Source organism: Pelodiscus sinensis, chromosome 4, assembly GCF_052426305.1.
Source record: "Pelodiscus sinensis isolate ZL-2025 chromosome 4, ASM5242630v1, whole genome shotgun sequence".
NCBI lineage: Eukaryota > Metazoa > Chordata > Testudines > Trionychidae > Pelodiscus > Pelodiscus sinensis.
The window spans coordinates 133,394,360-133,415,474 of record NC_143055.1 but is presented as its reverse complement, the minus strand read 5'-3'; the positions used below and the strand labels follow the sequence as shown (position 1 = coordinate 133,415,474).

Sequence of the window (21,115 nt, the reverse complement as noted above, 5' to 3'; positions counted from 1 at the left end):
GAGGCTTCCCCAGGCCAGCGCTGTATGAGGCTTTGGCCCATGCAGGGTTTGGCTCCTCCACACCAGCAGCCCCAGGCTGGAGGCTCCCGGCATTTCCCTGGGCCCTGGGCCAGCCTGAGACAGTGGGGCAAGAAAGAAGATGGATGGCCAGGCTGCTGGTGAGCTGAGTGTGCCACGCCGAGGCTGGTTCTCCTCGTATCGCTGGGGAGGGCGGGGAGACACACCCTGCTAGGGGGGATATGGCAGAGCAGTGGGGCTGAGAGAGTTTAAACGGCAAGGCAGGGAGAGCACATGGAGAGAGGGAGAACATAAAGGACCAATGAGTGGGCAGCAGAGAGGAAACGTAACCGCCACTGGCTCACATTCTCCAGTTACCGCAGCGCTCGGCCAGTGCCTCCCGGAAACGAGACAGGTACACGGCCTGGGACCACACTGGTAGAGCAGCAGAGGAAGCAGCCAGTTCCATGTGCTGCGTCTTCACCTCACCACCAGCCTTGCGCACCCTCCTCCATCATCAGCCACTAGACTTCCCCGTTAACCACTGGCGGGCGAGTGTCCAGCAAGCAGGGATCCACGGAGTAGCAGGACAGAAGAGATGGGCCCATTGGCCCATTTTTAAGAAGTCAGGTCACCTGCAGGACATCTGGTCACCTAGGGTGTGTCTAGACTACGTGCCTCCGTCGATGGAGGCATGTAGATTAGACAGATAGGCAAAGGGAAATGAAGCCACGATTTAAATAATTGCAGCTTCATTTAAATTTACATGGCTGCCGCGCTGAGCCGACAAACAGCTGATCCGCTGTTTGTCGGCTCAGCACGCTCGTCTGGACGCTCCACGTCAACCTGAAAGCCTTTTATCGACATCCCCGTTATGCCTCGTAGGATGAGGTTTACAGGGGATGTTGATAAAAGGCTTTCATGTCAGCAGGGGAGCGTCCAGACTAGCGCCCTGAGCCGACAAACAGCTGATCAGCTGTTTATCGGCTCAGCGTGGCAGCCATGTAAATTTAAATGAAGCCGCGATTATTTAAATCACGGCTTCATTTCCCTTTGCCAAAAAAACAAATCTACATGTCTCCGTCGACGGAGCCATATAGTTTAGACGTACCCTTAGAGCTGACCAATTTGGAGACAGGAGTTCTGGTGAGGACCCAAAGACTCAGATGGGGGATTTGGGGTAGAAAGCTTAGAGATGGGCTTTCCCATTTGCTGACAGATGGTGGTGTAGAGCAGCCTAACGCCTGTGTTTCAGGCTGCCAGGCGTTATGCCGCTCTACACCACCATCTGTCAGCAAACAGGGGAAAGTACAGTTGGGAAAGCCCATTTCTAAGCTTTCTACCCCAAGTCCCCCATCTGAGTCTTTGGGTCCTCACCAGAACGCCCCGCTCCAAATTAGGCTGGTAGCTCTGTCTCTGTGACTCATGATAAAGGAAACAGACAATGTGTGTGGCGCAGGTGATCTTTTCCTGAATCAAGTTTTGCTGGATTTCAAGCTCCATAGAGCTCTTCTTCTGGTCACAAGAAGCTCGAAAGCTCATTTTCCACCCTCATACCTTGGTCCAATAAAAGGTATGACCTCACAATACGGTCTCTGTCATAGCCTGTCATAGCTACACCAAAACTCCTGAAGCAGGTACGTTAGATTCGGGTTCAGTGCATGGATTGGTCCACACAACATGAAAGAAAGAAACCTTTCAGCTAGAATTGGTCAGAAAATGTTAAATATTTTCCTCAAAAAGCTTTTGAAAGGAACAAATGACCGTTTCTGTGAATTATTTACGGCTGGGGAGAGGGGGGCGGCTATCTAAATACAAAACAATTTTTTCCCTTAACTTTTCAGTTTCCAAAAGCCAACTTACTGAAACTTTTGCTTCCTAAATAACTTTCCTCAGGAAAGAATTCTGACCAGCTCTACTGAGGAATAGCATCATTTCCTGCCTCGTTAGACCATGAGACCACTTGCAGCTAGTTGGAAAATCTACTATGAGGTGACTGGATCATATCCTCCAAGACATTTATGCTTCTAATTCCCAGTGACTCTAACAGGACTTCAGTGTGTGAATACTGTTTAAGGGGGCAGACTAGTGACTCTACCATGCCAATGGAACGGTTGCTTTGGGTTCACTAACCACAACTCCTAGAGCCGCTGCTTGCTGGGTTCAGAGGGGCTCTTACGCACAACGGCTTGGCAGAGCACGTGGACGTGGCAGACCAAAGGCCCCACCCTGGTCTCTAGGAACATCCTAGGAGAGGACCATGGTAACAGAGCCGCTGTGCTTCCTGCTTTCCCCTGAACTGGGACACCAGCTCATTTCCCCACCTCTCTGGGGATGGCGAGCTAGTCTCTGCTGGAACTGGGCCTGCCGAGAAGGGAGAGCCATTCGGAGGAGGGCCACGCTGGTGCTGTGAAGGGGAGGGCCAATGGCCCAGGCCCAGCTCTGCCCGGCAGCCTGGCTGGGAACGTGGGCACAGCCGAGCGGCACCGGACGGGTCCATAGAAAGTGCAACAGAGGAAAGGAGGCAAGTTGCCTTGGATGGATCGTTTATTGTCTGTTTCTAAGTGGCCCCAAGGACTGGTCCTTGCTCAATGCTCCAGGGGAAGGCGAAAAACCTCCAGAGTCTCTGGCCAATCTGCCTTGGAGGAAAATTCCTTCCCGACCCCAAATGTGGCGATCAGTTCCACCCTGTGCATGCGAGCAAGGACCCATGGTCACTATGGGAACGTACCCTGGCCTAGTCCGCACCTCGGATACTGTCTGGCTAGTCCTGGCCCCCAAACCCCACGGCTTTCCTCTTCTCCGAGGCAGCCCCCTTCTGACTGAGTCCCAGCAGATGGGACCAGCCAATCCTCTTGGCCTAACAGGTGCACCATGAAGCCTTTGGACGTTGCTGTTTGAATAGCATCCACACCGGCTGCGTGTCCTTCCTCTGAAAGTACAGCCACAGCCCCTGAACTGTACTGGGAGGGACAAGAAGTGTACTCGCCTCCTGATCAAGGTGAATCCCTGCGTGTCAGCCACGGCTCTTGGCTCCTCCCAGACCCTGAGATATGAGAGACCCTGGAACAAACCTTCTGACACAACACGAGTGGGCAAATGTGTGGAGCGGATTGTTTGCTCATTTGTTACATTTACCGAATGCTCCTCTGACCTCTCCTCAGAGCCAATGCTCTGGCTGTGTTGAGTGGAGAGTTGGTGGTCTCATATCTCGAGAACCAATCGCCTTCCAGGGGACAGGAATGGCCTAGAATGGATCCGCTCATTTGTACTCGACAATCCAGAGCACTGGGAGCCCTGATCTCCTGAGAAGGGAAATCAGCTTCACACGTTAGGGACTGACACGCACAGCCCTGGCTGTAGGGAGCACAGTTCGACAGGTCATTCCGTTACTCATCAGGCCCATAAAGATTGCCAAAGGGAACAGATCTGGAAGCCCCTTGTACAAGAGAGCCACAAACACTCACCTGCGGGTCAGTGACAGTCTGCAGCAGTGTTGGACTGAACCTTGCTGATATAGGTGACTCTCTTCATCGTCTTCCTCTGAGGTCCTGCCTTCTGCGTTTCTCTCACCTGAAAGGGAAACACAACCCGTTAACCCTTCTCGGTTGCTACAAGGCGAGTTTCCTCCCTTTTGGCAGCACTCAGAGATCTTCGAGGAACTTCCTGATGTTTTCTCACCTTCCAAGCTCAAATCAGCTGCATTTCCCCACCTGAAAGTGAAAGAGGATCCATTTGCTTCCACTTGAATGTTAAGAAAATGTGGTTTGGTTTCACTTGACAACTGATACGGCCAGTTCCACTCATTTCAACTGAGTGAATCTCACCTACCGCACAACGGCCCTCGGGTCTCCTTCCGTCTGGAGATCCGGGAGCTGCTGTAACAATCAGTTTCTGCCAGGTCGCTTCATTGTCTCTAAGTGTTGCTTTAGCAGCAGATTCCTCTGACAACCTGGGACATGGAACAGCTCACCTCTGGCTGTGAAGCACTGCAGAGCTGCTTCGGATTTGGATTTGCAATCGGCAGAACAATCTGAAGTGACTGACCCGTTTCCCGGATTTCGATTCCAAGAGGTATTCCAAGCCCAACCCGCTTAAAGTCTGGCATCTGCTTGTCACGCTCTTCCCTTGACCCTTCAGGACAAGAGCAGTTCTTCTCCCTGAAAGGGAGTCTAGATGCGGCGCGGTCGACAAAGGATGCCTTTGTCGACCGCTCCGGTAAACCTCGTTTCACGAGGCAGTCTAGACTGCTGCGCTGTGCCGGATCAGCTGATCGTCGGCACAGCACGGTGGCCATGTTTATTTTAATGAAGTGGGGATTATTTGAATCCCCGCTTCTTCAACTATGCCGAATAAACTAATTTACATGGCTCCGTCGATGGAGCCATGTAGTCTAGACAAACCCACAGAGTCAAAGCGAGGGGAAAGCATTAGTTTTGTGGAGGTATGTTTAATTGATCACAAATCAGGTGTTTTTTTAAAATTGGATCGTGAGAAATTTGGAAATTTTGTTTTTGTTCTTGAAAACAGAGGAAGTAAAAAAAACCCAAACCACAAAACCATCACAGAGTGGGGAAAAATGTAGTTCTCTTACAGCTCCAATTACTGGCCTGCTTAAACCTTGACCTTTAAGAACCAGTTTTAGTAATCCATGCATTAAACCCCTTTGTGTCTCACTTATGTGCCAATGGCATTAATTCTGACCCTGTTTTTTTTGTGATCTAACACGAGTCCTCTAGTAACTGGACTGGGGGAAACCAACTGATTTCAGAGATCTCTAAGAGTTGCTTTGGGTATTTCATGGTAAAAAGCACCTAAGCGAGAATTGGAGAAGAAGCTATTTGAACCATCCTCCAAACAAAACCATGTTTCTTTAAAAAAAAATCACCACAATCATGCACTGTTTTCTTTTTATCCACTTCCTACAGTTATTTCTAATGGTCCTCTCCAGCATGAGATATTTGCCAAAGGCGGTGGAAGGGATGTTTGCTTTCCAGAGCAAACCAACAAGAACTATCACATTCAAAATATTTGCTCTACTGCAAACTTTCAGCATCTTTGTGATCTCTAGTCTGTGCAAGAAAGCCTCACAATGTATCTGGTGTATTTATTACCTAGCCTACTAGAAGGTCTTCCTTTTGCATAAACAGCACATGCATCTACAGCGCAAGCAATTAGCTTTGGATAGGAATATTTCTCAAAAGAACCTTTGTTTATGGTTTAATAGCACAAGAGATTATGCATTCATGGGAAACCAAAATGTGTTTTTTTCCCCACCAGTAATAGAGTGAATACATTTGCACTGCATTCTCTGAGCATTTTACATACCCCATTCAGATTATACTCTGCTTGTCTTCGAAATAGCTGCAAATAATTACTATAAACCATCTTTTGTGGATAAAGTTATCACTGTGCTGTACTGAATTATTCACACCAGTCTAGCCTCCAATCACAATATTGTTATAGTAAAGCAATTAAAAGTAGGCTGTAATCATTTGGAGAAAAACAAAAGCCTGAGCATTCCCTCCTCAAACCGGAAACTATTTTGGGGAAAATAATAAAATATTGGTCAAAAGTAGATTCAAGTTTGGCTGGGGTTGGCGAAGAAACAATAGCTTCCTTCCTGGGGATTTTTAGGGTGGGATTCTCACACAACGGTCTCAGGATGCCCAGAACACACTGAAATTCGAGACAGAGGAACCGTAAACTACTTTAGGCACCTTTGACAGTCCCAGTCATTGAAAATCTGCTTTGGACCCGGGAGCTGGACGAGGAAGAATTCTCCATCCTTCCATTCATCATTTATTTCTGGTGGGATTTCGCAGTGACTAGAGACCAAGAGAGGATCCAGTCCCTGGTGCACCTTCGTCATGGGGAGGGGAGACAGCTCAGGGCTCGTTTTCTTCACCGTCGTTCCTCAGAAAACCAAACAGGTGCAACACTCACGCCCCTTGAGCTGGGGGGAAGAAACTCCCACCTCGATTTGCACTTGGGGGCTATGTCTACATTGCGCCCGTTTGGCACAAGAATATGCCAATGAGGCTAGAATCATAGAATCATAGAATAATAGGACTGGAAGGGACCTCAAGAGGTCATCGAGTCCAGCCCCCCGCCCTCAAGGCAGGACCAAGCTCCACCTACACCATCCCTGACAGATGTCTATCTAACCTGTTCTTAAATATCTCCAGAGAGGGAGATTCCAACACCTCCCTTGGCAATTTATTCCAATATTTGACCACCCTGACAGTTAGGAATTTTTTCCTAATGTCCAATCTAAACCTCCCCTGCTGCACTTTAAGCCCATTACTCCTTGTCCTGTCCTCAGAAACCAAGAGGAACAAATTTTCTCCTTCCTCCTTGTGACACCCTTTTAGATATTTGAAAACCGCTATCATGTCCCCCCTTAATCTTCTTTTTTAAACAAGCCCAGTTCATGAAGCCTGGCTTCATAGGTCATGTTCTCTAGACCTTTAATCATTCTTGTCGCTCTTCTCTGTACCCTTTCCAATTGCACTGTACCCTTTCCAATTGCAAATACCCTACCCAGTCTTTGAGGCTATGTCTACACTGTGCCTGTTTGGCACAAGAAATATGGAAATGAGGCTAAGAGTGGAATATCGCCGTGCCTCATTTGCGTAATTAACGAGGCTCCGTTTTTGCGCAAAACCCCCCTCTTGCGCAAGAGCTGTTCTTCCTTATTTTTTCAGGAAGAACGGCTCTTGCTTAAGGGGAGGGTTGCACAAAAACGGAGCCCCATTAATTATGAAAATGATGCTCGGTGATATTCCATGCTTAGCCTCATTTCCGTATTTCTTGTGCCAAACAGGCACAGTGTAGACATAGCCTCAAAGACTCAGGGAGGCCATAGTTCATGTGGGGGGCTTCCAAGGGAGGTGGTCACTCCACGACACCTCTACCTCAAGGCTAGAGACAGCAAAGAGGTCTTCAGGGTGACTCAGGAGTGGGACAGGGAGCTCCAGGTGTGCCGCCCCTAACAGATGTAAGAAGGAAGCGATTAGATGCCCCACTTCCTATACCAACCCTGAGCCTGTGACAGGCAGCCCCATGCAGCTAAAATAAGCAGGTCACCTGCGGACCAGACAGTGAGGGAGAGAGACAATCCAGTGCCCAGCCATTGAGCGTCCATTGTACACACTGTAATGAAGGCCAACTAAGCGTGCCCTCTCCACGTTAAATAATCGAGAGCATGGAGTAAACCAGGGACTGGCAGGTTGGCCGCACGAGATGGGCTGGGTGATTTATGACACACAGCTCTCTAATGAGCTGGGAAATAAATTGCGACTTGGTTGTTTCAGTAAATTCAGAGTAATCACCATTTCTCAAGTGTCATGGCTAATGATTTCCAGTGTGTTCACAACTGGGAACGTTAAACCCCATTGGGCGCTCCTACTCATATTACAGGAAAGCAGGAATGATTCCAGGCCTATTACTTGTGTCCTGGGCCTACTGGGTTGCTTTGAGTTCATGGCTCCACTGCGATCGACGCTGGGTAGAAACAGGGCTACCTGCTTAAATACAAGCGGTACAGGGAGCAGAATAGGCTCATCACCGGAGTATGATCCCATTAGGGATGTAAAATCCCCATTTAATTCATTAGCCAGTTCAATATATTGTAAAATCCTGTTTAATTGGTTAACTGGTTAAACGGGCTGCAGTGACACCCCTCTCGCTTCCCCGCCCCCTGCACCCAGGAAAAACAGAATAGGACATTAGTCTGGACCCACAAAAGGTAGTTAGGCACTGAACTCCTGTTGAAATTGCTGGGGAGTAGGAGTCTACATATTTCACTAGAACAGGAAGGGACCTCGTGAGGTCATCAAGTCCAGTCCCCTGCCCTCACGGCAGGACCAAGCACCATCTCAAATCTAGTGACCTCATAATAAGAAATATGGCCAGTTCATTTGTCTGGGATTAAAGGTAGAATACGCATCTGATAGTTTTCAGATCACTGCACTTACCCTATTTTACACCCTCTTTCTTTAGACCCCATCACGTCTTTCTCTCCCTCTCCCCTGCTTTGCACACATTCTGCCTGACTCCCATCCTCTCTTTCCACCCGAAGCGATCTTTCCCTCAGTCTCCTCCTGGCTTCTGCCTCCTTCCTTTTGTCCTGCGTCTGTCTCCCATCCCCACTGCCCTTCTCCAACCCCTCCCCCAGTTCTTGGTTTGGCCCATTGCTGAGGAGAATTGCAGACTGTGGGGTCTGCAGGCCCCATTCCCAGCATCTGGACTCCTCTCGAGAACCGTAGCAGCCCCCCAGTGCTCTTGGCACTTAGGGGGTGACTTAAGGAGAGGCCCCTTGGATCCCGTATGGCCGGCTGCAGCCACTGGAGCAGGCCTGTGCAAATGGCCGAGTCTGCGTCATCCCTACCCACTGCTCTGCACTTCATGCCAGGACCTTCAGCAGAGAGTCCATGCACCTGCACTTGGTTCCTGTTAGAGACAGGATTTTGCAGTGGATCGTTTGCAAACAATTTTGTTTGGTTTCATTCCTCCTCTGCTTGCCACGAGTTCTACTGGGGATGCTGAACGTTGGGTTTCCTGATCACCAAAGATACTGTGGTCGTCACCACGGTGACTGGGACACCTCCGTACAATTGTGCAATGGAAGGGTCGAGGTCACCACCCAGGGTGCCTTCAGTACAATCGGAGATGCAGGGAATCACACTGCTCAGACCTGGCCCATTGTGAGGGAAGCAGGATGTTCCGCACTTAGGGCAAGGGACACTGACAGAGACTAGGACCAGCAGGGAGGGGCCCTGAAGGAAGTGTGCGCAGGGGAGAGCTCCACGAGTCCCACTCCATCCATGTCACAGGTCAGGGGCCGGTCATGACCCTGGAACAGAGCCCAGCTGGTGACTCTCCATCCGAAGTGTAATTTGACTCCCCTCCTCAGGCGAGTGACACAGGGCAAGTCACTGGGCTCACTCTGCCCAAATAAGGAGGTGGTGACCATGTCCCGCGACTCGGCTGTGATGCAGCGATTGTTGGGTCACTGATGTCACACCAGCACCTCGTCCATAGCACATGGCTCCCGCCTACGGGTGTGAGGATGGGGACCAGGGCAAAGGAGTGGGGTGTGCTGGGGTGAGGCTGGTGGGTACGGCGAGGGATCGATAATGAGGGGGGGAATGGACATTGGGGAGAGAGAAACACTAGGTACCTGAGGAATAGACAGAGTAGAGAAAGGGGAAGAAGGATCCCCCCCCCCAAAATAAGGAGCAAGGAGGGGAGGGAGAAAGGGGGGGCAAAGAGGCTATAAGAGAAGAGAGAGGAGGTGAGGCACAGAGGATGTGGATGGGGAACAAAATCTTGGCTGAGTTCTTCAGTATCAAGTAGAGTCCTGTTGGCCTTTGCCAAGCGACAAGCAGAGAGACAGGTGTCATTACTTGGGCGAGCAATGCAGGCACCGGTACCATTCCCACAGGAACGGGGGACAAGTGGCCACAGCGCAGAGGTGGAATCAGCTTTCCAAAGGCGACAGTGCGACGATCCTGCCTCAGCTGATGGGATCCCTGCAGCTTCGCTCACCTCAGACGTGAGAAGTGACACTGAGCGTTCCTATCCGGAGCTCAGGGACTCTCCTTCCCATGGCAACGGAGTGGACACGAACCAGCCCCGTGGCTCTCTCCGGAGGAGGAAGTGACTCTGTCCTTCACTGCCAAAGGCACAAGCAAGTTTGTCAGAGTAAAGCAATGGGCAGAACCCAGTCTGGGGAGAGGCTGCAGATTTCCCTGCTTGGTCTCGCCACGGACAAGGAAGCGGTGAGGTATCCCTCCTCGATTTTAAACAAGACAGCTGGCTTTATGGGGAGCACAAATAAACCAATAGAGCCGTTCATCACACAGCAGGGAGGCATTTCACTCCCTGTTACAAAACTAATCCCATGACAAATCTTTTACACTTCTTGCCTCACAAAATACTGTCTGTTCTAGCTAGGTCATATGTGGAGCTGCAGGGATGACAGATGGCTGCACTTCACAGGAAGGACTTCCCTGATCTAGCTGATCCACCCTTCTTCAGGAGGTAAGAAATACAAAACATGTTCCCATAACCGTCAGTGATTTCTGGACACGTTCTGTGGTGGAAGAAACTGATGAAATGCGGCTCTCTCTAAAGAGCACTAGAAGTGGCTGTTTTGAGTAAAGTAACAAATATTGGGAGTTGCCTGTTCGCACGTAAGAACAGCAGCCGGTAATTTTACCAATGATCATGAGAGCTCCTTTCTTCCCCCTTCCAGATGATGCCTTTGGCTGTTCCTACAAGGAGGTAAGGGTGACGTTATTTCAAGAAGAAAGTGAAACCCACCACAGCATGAAAATGAGCCTTCACCTTCTCATTTCCAGAGATTAACTGCTCCACTCATTCTAGTTTTCCAGGTTTGGCCATTGTTGCTCATTTATCAAAGGTCAAGCAGGAAGAAGCAGAACTGGTCCGTTTCTGTCCACAGGTAAGCAATGCACCAACTCACTGCCCAGGCCTAGGAATAAAAGGCTGCATTTCTAGTTCCAGGGAAAATGAAGATCTTGCAGTTCAGAGAAGGAAGAAAAGAGGAGGGTGAGTTTAAAGAGAGTGTCAAACAGGTAACTCTACCAACCTGCAAGAAGAAAAGCAGCTTTTCCTTCCAGTTCAGAAAAAGAACAGCAGCCTGTTTTCTGCTTCAGGTTTTAACCCTTGGACCTGGCGGTATTGGCAAGAATTCAAGGTCTGTGGTCGAACATCATGACAGGTAAGTGAGCTTGAAAAGTGTCTAGAAATTTAATGAACTGGTTGCTAAAGAGCCATCTCCGTCCTAGCTGGCAACGCGTAATAATAATAAATAACATGCTGTATGTCCACCATCGATGATTGCAGGTTTTCCTAGCTCGAGATGTGGACAGACTTGAGACCAAGCCTACCAGGAAGATGTGAGGAACGGTGGGAAGAGGTAAGAAATCCCGCACTCAGGTATCTATGTGCATATCAAACCATGTCGATTTTCCTTTCAGGGAGAAGAACTGCTCTTGTCCTGAAGGGTCAAGGGAAGAGCGTGACAAGCAGATGCCAGACTTTAAGCGGGTTGGGCTTGGAATACCTCTTGGAATCGAAATCCGGGAAATAAGGGTCAGTCACTTCAGATTGTTCTGTCGGTTGCAAATCCAAATCCGAAGCAGCTCTGCAGTGCTTCACAGCCAGAGGTGAGCTGTTCCATGTCCCAGGTTGTCAGAGGAATCTCCTGCTAAAGCAACACTTAGAGACAATGAAGCATCCTGGCAGAAACTGATTGTTACAGCAGCTCCCAGATCTCCAGACGGAAGGAGACCCGAGGGCCGTTGTGTGGTAGACGAGATTCACTCAGTTGGAATGAGTGGAACTGGCCGTATCAGTTGTCAAGTGAAACCAAACCACATTTTCTTAACATTCAAGTGGAAGCAAATGGATCCTCTCTCACTTTCAGGTGGGGGAAATGCAGCTGATTTGAGCTTGGAAGGTGAGAAAATGTCAGGAAGTTCCTCGAAGATCTCTGAGTGCTGCCAAAATGTAAGAAACTCGCCTCGTAGCAACGGAGAAGGGTTAATGGGTTGTGTTTCCCTTTCAGGTGAGAGAAACGCAGCAGACAGGACCTCAGAGGAAGACGATGAAGAGAGTCACTTATATCAGCAAGGTTCAGTCCAACACTGCTGCAGATTGTCACTGACCCGCAGGTGAGTGTTTGTGGCTCTCTTGTACAAGGGGCTTCCAGATCTGTTCCCTTTGGCAATCTTTATGGGCCTGATGAGTAACGGAATGACCTGTCGAACTCTGCTCCCTACAGCCAGGGCTGTGCGTGTCAGTCCCTAACGTGTGAAGCTGATTTCCCTTCTCAGGTGATCAACGCTACCAATGCTCTGGATTGTCGAGCACAAATGAGCAGATCCATTCTAGGCCATTCCTGTCCCCTGGAAGGCGATTGGTTCTCGAGATATGAGACCACCAACTCTCCACTCAACACAGCCAGAGCATTGGCTCTGAGGAGAGGTCAGAGGAGCATTCAGTAAGTGTAACAAATGAGCAAACAATCCGCTCCACACATTTGCCCACTCGTGTTGTGTCAGAAGGTTTGTTCCAGGGTCTCTCATATCTCAGGGTCTGGGAGGAGCCAAGAGCCGTGGCTGACACGCGGGGATTCTCCTTGATCAGGAGGCGAGGACACTGCCTGTCCCTCCCAGTACAGTTCAGGGGCTGTGGCTGTACTTTCAGAGGAAGGACGCGCAGCCGGTGTGGATGCTATTCAAACAGCAACGTCCAAAGGCTTCATGGTGCACCTGTTAGGCCAAGAGGATTGGCTGGTCCCATCTGCTGGGACTCAGTCAGAAGGGGGCTGCCTCGGAGAAGAGGAAAGCCGTGGGGTTTGGGGGCCAGGACTAGCCAGACAGTATCCGAGGTGCGGACTAGGCCAGGGTACGTTCCCATAGTGACCATGGGTCCTCGCTCGCATGCACAGGGTGGAACTGATCGCCACATTTGGGGTCGGGAAGGAATTTTCCTCCAGGGCAGATTGGCCAGAGACTCTGGAGGTTTTTCGCCTTCCCCTGGAGCATTGAGCAAGGACCAGCCCTTGGGGCCACTTAGAAACAGACAATAAACGATCCATCCAAGGCAACTTGCCTCCTTTCCTCTGTTGCACTTTCTATGGACCCGTCCGGTGCCGCTCGGCCGTGCCCACGCTCCCAGCCAGGCTGCCGGGCAGAGCTGGGCCTGGGCCATTGGCCCTCCCCTTCACAGCACCAGCGTGGCCCTCCTCCGAATGGCTCTCCCTTCCCGGCAGGCCCAGTTCCAGCAGAGACTAGCTCGCCATCCCCAGAGAGGTGGGGAAATGAGCTGGTGTCCCAGTTCAGGGGAAAGCAGGAAGCACAGCGGCTCTGTTACCATGGTCCTCTCCTAGGATGTTCCTAGAGACCAGGGCGGGGCCTTTGGTCTGCCACGTCCACGTGCTCTGCCAAGCCGTTGTGCGTAAGAGCCCCTCTGAACCCAGCAAGCGGCGGCTCTAGGAGTTGTGGTTAGTGAACCCAAAGCAACCGTTCCATTAGCATGGTAGGGTCACTGCTTCGTGGACACCTCTTGCTCGGCTCACAAAACCTGCTCTCCTTTGCAGTCTGTCCCAGAGGCGCTACTGTCTCCCCTCTCCAAACCTGGGATGGGGGGCTGCTCCGGCCCCTACCAGTGAACCTCACCCAGTAAAACATTCACATTCCTAGACAAACACCTGCTACTACTGACGTGACACACTTCAGCATTTGCAGAGGTGGTCACATGCAAACCAGCTTCCGCATGCTTCCCTCTCTGGTGTGGACCTCCCCAAACAACAGATGTGTGAAGAGAGCGGGTTTTCCACACCGTTGGCCATCCTGGGGAAATAGACACATAAATAAACGGTTTCATTCAAGCCAAACTGGTTCCATATCTTGAAATTGGTCAAACAAATGCACATGGTTCAAGTACTTCCCCATTGGCGTAAGGAGGATGCACCAACTTTTCCACTGTGTGCTTTGTGCAGTGCCTTGCACAGTGGACAACCTGACCCATGACTGAGGCCTTTACAAGTGCTACCACAAGGAGGCGCCTGCTGCTAAAAATTTAGATACAAAAACCCCTCGATGTAAAATAGTGATAGAAATGTAGCCGTGTTCGTCTGGTGTAGCTGAAACAAAAGACAGGACTATGTAGCACTTTAAAGACTAACAAGATGGTTTATTAGATGATGAGCTTTCGTGGGCCAGACCCACTTCCTCAGATCCTATTTGATCTGAGGAAGTGGGTCTGGCCCACAAAAGCTCATCATCTAATAAACCATCTTGTTAGTCTTTAAAATGCTACATAGTCCTGTCTTTTGTTTCCCTCAATGTAAGAGAATTTAAAAATTCTTTAAAGAGTCCCAGGCATTCTGGATAATTAGCATTACTGCACGTACATTGCTCACGTTTATCCTACGGGTGTGGAAGGATAAAGGCTCTGGACCACAGCCTGTTCCATTGTTTTAAATCCTACATATAATCCAGTTTTATCCCCCATTACGTCCATTTCCTTGAGTTGTGTAACTAACACGAGGAACTGACTCAAGGTTTTCCTAGCCCTTGGACTCAGCTTCCTCCCTGGACAAAGGAAGATGGAAGACAGCACATGAAGTAATTTAAAAAAAGGATATAGAATAAGACAGAGAATATCTAATTGCCTCTATATAAAACCATGGTACGCCCACATCTTGAATACTGCGTACAGATGTGGTCACCTCATTTCAAAAAAGATATCTTGGCATTGGAAAAGGTTCAGAAAAGTGCAACAAAAATGATGAGGGGTTTGGAACGGGTCCCATATGAAGAGAGATTAAGAAGACTTGGACTTTTCAGCTTAGAAAAGAGGAGATGAAGGGAGGGATATGACAGAGGTCTATAACAGGTGTGAAAGTGAGTAAGGAAATGATATTTGCTTGTTCCCATAACAAAAGAACTAGGGGGTCACCAAATGAAATTAGTAGGTAGCAGGTTTCACACACACCAAAGCAACCCTAACACTGCCCTCTTTTGTGGGGAGGAGGGACATTAAACACATTAATGATTGGGAGGCACTCATCTTCTGGTGAGGGGAGCCCTACACATACCTAACCTGGGGAACTCACTGCCTCAAGATGCCATGGAGGCTAAGAGCTCAGCAGGATTGCAAGAACATTCAGAATTATAATAGAAACTTTTTAGAGATGAACCAAGAACCCTGGAAGGAATAGAAATCTTCTTGCTTCAGGGCTTAAGCAGCTCTCTCTCTATGGGGGGTCCAAGACTTTCAATGGAGGCAGGTGAACCTTTCTTGCAGGGTCTCCTTGCACTTTCCTCGGAAGCAGATGGCCTCTGTGAGGGGAGAGATGGGTGTAGATGGACCCTCCCTCCTTCATGTCAACGCCATCATTGTGGCTTGATACTGGGAACAAAGTTGTCTGCTGTTCCTTCAGGCGGGTGCGGATTATCCTTGTGGGGTGTGCAGGGGAGGGAAGAAACGAAGGGACGGGGTTATTATAGGAATGGACTTTTCACTCACTAGTTGTAGGGCAAATAACACTGCGGGCCCATTCTAACCCTGGGCTGGCTCCTCTTGGTGTTGCCATAGCAACTACCAGTAATGCTAGTATGGGGCCAGGCCTGAATCCCAACTCCCGGAAAAGCCCGGAGCACCTTAACGAGGGTCCACCCAGATGCTGCTCTCCTCACCCCCCATTCCTGCTGAGGGGTGAGGGGTAGTTGAAGGCCCTGGTCCAGAAAAAGACGATGTGTCCATCCTGCTGATGGTCAATGGGAGTGGCACATAGTCTTCTGCTCCTCATCCAGAGCCTGCTGAAGAGAATGGAGAGACTCCCACTGACTTCACCCGTTTGGGGGTTGCCCCGCCCTGCCCCCGTGCTTCCATGAATCAAGAGCTTCATCTCTGGGTGTGTCCCCTATGGATCCCCATCAGCAGCCTTCCCAGCGGGGAGAGAACTGGGAGAGCTTTCAGGGCCTTAAAGCTGGTTTTGCAAACACACCAGAGAGGGTAGAATCATAAAACCCTAGGGCTGGAGGAGACCCCAGGAGCTCATCGAGTCCAGCCCCCTGCCCAAAGCAGCACCAATCCCAACTCAATCAACCCAGCCAGGGCTTTGTCCAGATAGGATATACAAACCTCTAGGGATGGAGATTCCAGCACCTCCCTAGGGAACCCAGCCCAGTGCTTTCATTCTGATGTGCCCGTGTTCCTATTTTGTGTGGCACGTAACATATATGGAGAGGAAAAACTTTTCTTCTTATGAAGCACCAAATAGGTAGTCTCTTACTTCCAGCCGTGGCCACTAGAAGGACCCATAGTTTGATGGGTTGTTACAGATTCCATGCTCCATTTTAAAGAGGCTATACGTTTTGCTAAGACTTGGCCCTTGACTACAGATATTGAAGCCTATCTCTTTAGCTGGGCACTCAAGTCATGGAGGGGAGGAAAGGAAAGGACCTCCAGAGAACAAAGACTTATGTTGTACTAAAGGTGAGACTATACAAATATCAAAAACTAATTAAGCTAAGCTGGTGATATTTAGCTTTCTCAGATCCTAGGAGAAAAACATTGATTTCTGTCTCTCTGAATTAAATTACATTTTCATACTGATTGACACATGCAAAATGTTTCCAATCTCCCTGCCAAGGTAAACATTCGCTGACGTTCATTCTTGAAATTATGCCGCTTTGCTCTAAGGATGTTATTTCAGCATTATACTGATGAGCAAACACTAAGACCAGGGACAAAATGGAAACAAATCTACCTTGGATCAATTATTTCAGCCAGGCTCATTTTTCAGACATTGAAAACTTGGACTTAGTAGGAGGCTGTCACATTGGCCACGTACCATGGCATCGTGCTGGTAGAGACAGGCCAGAAACTTCTAGAACACTCAGAGCCTACTGGCTTAGATTTTTATTATTACGACAGTATTATTTTTGTAGAATCTAATAAAGCATAAGCCTTTTATTGATGCCTCAATGTGCAATTAACTTGTCTAATTTGCATCTTCATGTTTCTGCATTCTCTAAATGGTGATATTTAACACTGCGCTGCATAGCAATGTTAAATAAGCTAATTTTAGCTCAGATGCACTTAGACCTTAGAGATGCTATCATAAAACAAGCAGTTTTCTACATGCCCGACAAGATCTATAAGAGAGTTGAAATCCTGCAGGGTATCTTATAGGTGTTGAGTCTCTGCAACCTCCTCCTTCCCTGCCAACCGAATCATCGAGATAAGGAAGTCACAACCAAACTGAGGCCCAGGATAGAGTCTGAGTCCAGATCCCAAGCTCATTAACGTAGGAGGGGAGAGTGTTGTTACCTGGAGATGAAGCTGCCAGTTGCCAGGGAAAGGAGTGAAGGAGATACCTACTCCAGACAAGTGAGCTCTTAGTCAAGTAAAGAGGGCCCATTGTCCAAGATTATGAGGATGTTTCCTCTCTAAGGCTATGTCTAGACTACAGGCTTCTTTTGGATGAGATCTTCTGAAAAAACTTCTTCCGAAAGAGAGCGTCCACACACAAAAGTGCATCAAAAAAGCGATCTGCTTTTTCGAAAGATAGCGTCCACACTGATTGGATGCAATCTCACATTTAAGCTGTGATTACTATGGACAGAGTGCCCACCAGGGCACCTGTGCTTTTTCCTCTTTCCTCTTCTTTCAAAAGAACTCCCTCTTCCCCGTCCACACACGCCTTTTTCTGAAAGAGCTCTTTCAAAAAAAGGCTTCTTCCTCATAGATAGAGGATTACCAATGCCAGAAAAATCCCTCTGTTCTTTCGATTTATGTTCAGAAGAACGTGATTGCAGTGTGGACAAAACTCTGTAGGATAGACATACCCTTAAGTGTGGAAGCACTGGACAAAGCTGAAGTACTTTGGTTGTGTTATTGACTAAGAGCACGTCTTCATTTGCCACACTGGAGGTAGTTCTTCTGGCGTTTGATTTAGCGGGTCTAGTGAAGACCTGCTAAATCAAATGCTGAAGGCAGCTCCATTTGGTGCCTGTACTCCTTGCAGTCACGAGGAGTAAAAGAAACCAACAGGAATGTTTGCCTCCTTCTGTGAAGATGGCACCAAGCTTAGCTTAAGGTAAGATGACTCCAGCTACAAATTTTACATAGCTAGAGTTGCATATCTTACATGGACTTTCCAGGTCTAGTGTAGACCTGTCTTAGTGCCTAATCCAGCTGTCCTAGCTCAGAGTAATATCACCTCCCACTGTGGAAAAAAAAAACCTGGCTGGAATGATAGCGAGCAAAGAAACTCCATTGGCTCCCTTTATGGTGATTCCAGATTCATTTTATCTGGGGAGCAGACTTCTTCTCCTTGAACCAGAAGGTCCAGACTCAGAACTTAGAACTGGAGAAAACCCGGTACTGGTTAGCGCAGGGTCTTCAAAGCCCCCCCTTAGGAGCACAGCTCACCCTTTGAAAGTGGCATTGCTTATCCCTGCCTGACCCCACACTCCCTGGAGTCTGCCTGCTTCTTTTCTGGGTGGATTCCTGTTGAGCGGTGTAATGGAAGATGCCTGTGGCATGTCTCTTACACTCACAGGCTTATCAAGGTAAAGGCGACAGGGTGCTCTCCTCCCAGCCTTCTGCTCCGAGTGACATCCATCCGCATCAAGTCTCAGCTCTCAGGCCCATGGCCTCTCCAGACAGATTTCTTCGGCGTGCACTTCCCACGGGTCTGGAGACTTCTCGCCATAGATAAGTGCCTGTCACACACACAGCGCTGGGGATAGAAGTAAGGCCCGTGAAGCAGTCACCGAAGGGGAGGGCAGAGAAATGTCTCAAGAAACTCCCATGTAGGAGAGAAAAAAGAAATGAATGCTGGATAGAGGAGGATTTGTTCTGCTGTGGTAACCTGCCGGAGTGTGTTGCTGGAAGAACTTTGCCACAGGTTCAGCTCATTGGTATGGACCCAGGTGCTGGGCAAGGAGAAATTTACCCAGGGACCTTAGTCCGTAACAATGGCATCTCCCTGCCCGCAGCTCCTGGGAGTTGCTAGCAATTTGCTTTTGCTCATCATTCAACCGAATACCTTGTGGGTTATCGCGGATAGAGAAGAGGCAAACAGAGCCCCCACTTTGAAGTCACAGTTGCAGTCTCTGCAGTCTCCCTGCACAAAATGGGACCCAAGAAATCCCAGAGGTGGTGGGGAGGGGGGAAACTGAGGCTACGTGCCACCTGCCCCTTTGCACACACACACCCCGAGCAGTGTTAAGCAGTCCCACGGGGTGGAATATACGGCACTCTGTGGAAGACCTAGCAATGGGATTTACACACCTAGCCCAGGTTTTCAAAGGCATTTCGCTGCTTAATGATGCAGCTAAGCACCTAATGGAGTTTTCAGAAGAAATCAATCTTCTCATTCAGGCAACTAACCTGCTTAGGTGCTTTTGAAACTACCACAAGGGGCCAATTTGCATCTTTAGACACCTAAATGCCTTTAAAAATGCAGCCAGTTCCCATTGAGAACCACTGCTGAGCGCCTGAGAAGTTTTTGAAACCACTCCTCCACCATGGAAACACGTTGGAAAGTGTGACCCCCAAAGCCTCCACAGAGGTGTCAACATTTGGTTTGGATGCCCGCAGGGGCTTTCAGTTTGAAATCAAACCCCCCCCCCCCCCACTGTCTCAGACCTACACAATGCTAGGCCTGCCCCCCGATCGTTCGTCAGTCCAATATGCTTCCATCAGGTAAAAGCTGGATGAAATGTTTTCAATTTCGAAAATACGGCAAGAGGAGTGGTAGAGAATTCAGTCAAATCTTCCCCATTTTTCAGCCAAACTGCAGGACGTGGGTGGAAATTTTCAAGTTTCAAATGACTGTTTTTAAAGCTGATTTTTTTTTCAAAATTTGAAAACTAAAATGTTGAATTTGTTTCCCCATTTTTGGGACCAATATCATTCAATGGACTGGAGTGGCACATCGCAGCTGGGAGGTTTTGAAGCCGAACTATGCAAATGGCAATGTTATATAGAAACACAGGTGGATGGTTTGAGCTTAGGCTTTGTCCAAACTGGAAACTGAGTAACGTTTTTGTCTTTCACAGGTGCTTTTCGAAAGAACCCTGTGAACCTCATTTTTTACAGGAATAAGTGTTCTTTTGAAAAAGGGGTATTCTTTCAAAAGAATCCCATCTAGACTGTTTTTTTTTTAAATCTCTTCCGAAAAAGCGATTGGAAGAGATTATGCAAATGAAGCATCAGATTAGTAAATCAGCACTTCATTTGCATTTTTTATTTCCCTCATTGGATTCCTCTTTTGAAAAAGGAATGGAGTTTAGATGCACCCAAGCTCTTTTTTGAACACTGTTAAAGTTCTAGTCTTCACCACATCCTCTGGCAAGGAGTTCCACAGGTTGACTGTGCGCTGCATGAAGAAAAACTTCCTTTTGTTTGTTTTAAACTTGCTACCTATTAGTTTCATTTGTTGACCCCTAGTTCTTATGGGAACAAGTAAATAACTTTTCCTTATTCACTTTCTCAACACCTCTCTCCTATCCCCCCTTAGTCTCCTCTTTTCTAAGTGTATATACACCCATATACGAATCACTTGCCACCAGAAAGAGGTTAAAAGGCTTTATTAAGGCTATAGTCACTGTCCTCATGTGAAGAATAATTTGCCCGTCTCACTCCACCCTTCCCCAGAATACCATCTCTTGACTAATAATTAATTTCCATGATGACAGGCTGAGGAAACGAAAGGAGGGGTCTCAAATCTGACACAAAATGCACCTGAAGAAAAAACATTCCTACAGGCTCATTGGGAAAAAATTGTTTTCTGAACTCCTGGCTCACTTGATGCTTTCACTCGTGTACCCACATTTAATCAAATTCACTTAAAGAGGCCTCTTCTCTTTCAGTGCGGGGCAGAAAGTAACATGGCACAACACAGACGGGTGCCATTCAAAGCCATTGGTGACCATGCAGTGCTCAGCTAGTTTCCAAAGCATTCCAGGAAAAATTAGTTCTAGATCCTCCTTGTATTTTGGGATCCATACCAGTTTAAAAAACATTTATAATAAATAGGGGATTTAATAGAGGGTTAGTCGTTAGCATTCACAAGAGATGGCTTATAATCATGCTACTGATCCTCTGTAACATCTTCTACCGATAACCATCAACATCATATTAGTCCTGGCTGTAACATCTACTGGGGTTTGAACCTTGTCCGGAACTCGTATACTGGCTGAGCCCCCTAGTGGTCACACAGCATAAACCGACAGAACGAGTCCTGCTGGCATAGAGACATCACCACCTGGCATGACATTTGCTAGCAGAGCCACTGTCCTGTTCACATAGTTATGTGCACCCCCGGGGGGGGTCAGCTGGGGTGGGGGTGATTGTATCCTCGCTTCGACCTGACAAAACATTGTAGGTTTAGACCAAATCTTACTTTGGGGATGGGGAACCCATGGCCTGGGGGTTGGATCCGCCCCTGATGGCTTGCCTGGATCTGGCCCCCATAAGCTCAGGGCTCCCCTCCAGCATTGGGGAGCCAGTGCTGGTGTTCCAGCCCTGAGCCCCTTAACCACCAGCCTACTGCTGCACC

General features: G+C 48.6%; 2 long non-coding RNA genes across 4 annotated transcripts in view; one reads left to right on the top strand and one right to left on the bottom strand.

Moving 5' to 3' along the window:
• Positions 1–2,657: 2,657 nt before the first annotated feature.
• LOC149524588 (uncharacterized) overlaps positions 2,658–21,115 on the bottom strand; it is a 124,628-nt gene continuing 106,170 nt past the window's right edge. Inside the window, exons 3-4 of the long non-coding RNA XR_016349539.1 lie at positions 3,465–3,570; positions 2,658–3,302 (exon numbers count right to left, since the gene is read on the bottom strand). This is a non-coding gene — a long non-coding RNA (uncharacterized LOC149524588). The remainder of the gene's footprint in view (positions 3,303–3,464; positions 3,571–21,115) is intronic.
• Positions 9,542–12,426, top strand: LOC106732341 (uncharacterized). 3 transcript variants are annotated; one of them, XR_016349537.1, is made up of 10 exons: positions 9,542–9,782; positions 9,954–10,044; positions 10,259–10,287; positions 10,390–10,468; positions 10,683–10,747; positions 10,873–10,925; positions 11,007–11,195; positions 11,456–11,488; positions 11,597–11,702; positions 11,865–12,426. It is a non-coding gene; the product is annotated as an uncharacterized LOC106732341 (long non-coding RNA). The 3 variants fall into 3 exon arrangements; XR_016349536.1 differs by having other exon boundaries at positions 10,390–10,575; XR_016349538.1 differs by lacking the exons at positions 11,007–11,195; positions 11,456–11,488 and having other exon boundaries at positions 10,390–10,575; positions 10,873–10,945.